The 2,500-nt window shown below is 39.1% G+C and overlaps 1 protein-coding gene across 1 annotated transcript in view; it reads left to right on the top strand.

The window, feature by feature from the left end:
- The window catches only part of LOC121874156 (mucin-19-like), a 71,691-nt gene that overhangs the window by 5,711 nt on the left and 63,480 nt on the right, over positions 1 to 2,500 (top strand). The window lies entirely within an intron of this gene.

The raw sequence follows: 2,500 nt of genomic DNA on the forward strand, positions 1-2,500 counted from the left end.
AAAGGAATGTAAGGAAGAGCTCAGTATGCCCTTAGCAAAGTTGTTTAACATGTCCTTAAAAACAGGTGTAGTACCAGAATCCTGGAGGATAGCGAATGTAATACCGATTTTCAAGAAGGGGGATAGATCACTATCCTCTAACTACCGCCCAATCAGTCTAACATCAATAGTAGGCAAATTACTGGAAGCAATCATTTCAAACTCTATTCGAAATCACCTGGAGAAGCACTGATTGATCAATGATTCCCAGCATGGCTTCACAAGCGGAGTTCTTGCCTAACTAATCTATTAACATTCTTTTCATCAGTTTTCGAATCGGTGGACGAGGGGCACAATTATGATGTGGTATATCTCGACTTTAGCAAAGCCTTCGACAGAGTCCCCCACGAAAGACTAATTAGAAAGGTAGAAGCTCATGGCATCAAAGGTGACATCCTTAAATGGATTAGGGCGTGGTTACAGGACAGGAAACAGCGAGTGAGCATTAACGGCACTAAGTCCCATTGGAGCAACGTCACAAGTGGAGTTCCCCAAGGCTCAGTACTTGGACCATTATTGTTTATTATATACATAAACGACATAGATATCGGCATAGACAGCAACATAAGTAAATTTGCTGATGACACTAAAATAGGACGTGTTATCAAATCTGACGAGGACTCGGCAAAACTACAGGAAGATCTAAACAAATTTTTCGAATGGTCTGAAAAATAGCAGATGAAATTCAACGTTGACAAATGTAAAGTACTCAGTATAGGAGATGTAAACAGGGAAACCAGATACCAGATGAACAACGATGCCATAGAGAAATCCGACAGCGAGAGGGATTTAGGAGTAATGATAAGTAGGACCCTTAAGCCAAGTAAACAATGTGTTTTTGCTCGTAACAAGGCTAACAAAGTACTGGGGTTCATACAAAGGAGTGTTAGTTACAAGACTAGCGAGGTCATCCTAAAACTGTATCTTGCTCTTGTGAGACCACACCTGGATTACGCAGTTCAGTTCTGGTCACCGTATTACAGAATGGATATAGAATCCTTGGAAAGAATTCAGAGGAGAATGACAAGACTAATCCCGGGCATTCGGAACCTTGAGTATAGAGACAGGTTAAAGCATCTTAATTTGCACTCCCTTGAGAGACGTAGAGCGAGGGGCGACCTGATAGAGGTGTATAAGTGGAAGGCAGGGCTAAACAAAGGGGACATTACAAAGGTACTCAAATTATCCAACCAGGAGCGAACTCGTAACAATGGTTTTAAATTAGACAAATTTAGATTTAGGCGTGAAATAGGTAAACACTGGTTTGGAAACAGAGTAGTGGATGAATGGAACAAGTTACCAAATATCATCATTAACTCGAATACGCTGAATTGCTTCAAACATAGGTTGGATGCTCATATGAGCAATAGGGGTTGGGTGTAAACGGGACTGCCCAGTATGGGCCAATAGGCCCGCTGCAGTTTCCTCCATTCTTATGTTCTTATGTTCTTAATTAAAAAATAATCCACAATTGTTTAAACTTTTATTCTTAGCTTTAACGACAATTACAAATGGGTTATAGCCACAGTTACTATTCATGGCCACAGGTACTATTCATGGCCACAATTACTATTTATAGTCACATTTATTCTTCATGGCCACAGTTACTATTCATGGCCACAGTTACAATTCATAGTCGCAGTTACTATTCATGGCCACATTTATTCTTCATGGCCACAGTTATTCTTCATGGCCACAGTTATTCTTCATGTCCACAGTTACAAGTTATAGCCACAGTTATTAGTTGTGGCCATAGGTACTCCAGTTATGGCCATAGTTACTATTCATGGACCACAGTAACTAATCATGTCCACAATTACTATTCATGGCCACAGTTACTAGTTATAGCCATAGTTACTGCAGTTATGGCCATATTTGTTAGTTATGGCCATAGTCATTCCAGTTATGGCCACAGTTACTATTCATGGCCATAGTTACTATTCATGGCCAAAGATATTATTCATGGCCACAGTTACTAGCTATGGCCACACACACACACACACACATACACACACACACACACACACACACACACACACACACACAGTGCGTCATGAGGGTGTAACTTCATCAAGGTGAAACTGACCAATCGTCGAGGTTAACGAGCAATTTGACCTGACGAGCCCCCCAGTGACCCTCTATCAAAAATGACCCCGTCGGCAAATTGACCCCCGGACTGCTTCGTAATGTGATTAGCGATAGGTCATCTCCACGATTTTTCATCTCTGACCTAAATAGACTTGTGGATATTGCAATCATTGGAGATGTTTGTATAAAAAATGGCGATAGATATGTATGTTTGTTTGTATATAAATTGGTGATATATATATATATATATATATATATATATATATATATATATATATATATATATATATATATATATATATATATATATTTGTAGTATAGGTACGGTATATATATATTTTTTGATTAGACAGTGTTGTGAATATTGCATGTC

Source organism: Homarus americanus, unplaced genomic scaffold (genome assembly GCF_018991925.1).
Source record: "Homarus americanus isolate GMGI-L3 unplaced genomic scaffold, GMGI_Hamer_2.0 scaffold49667, whole genome shotgun sequence".
Lineage (NCBI taxonomy): Eukaryota > Metazoa > Arthropoda > Malacostraca > Decapoda > Nephropidae > Homarus > Homarus americanus.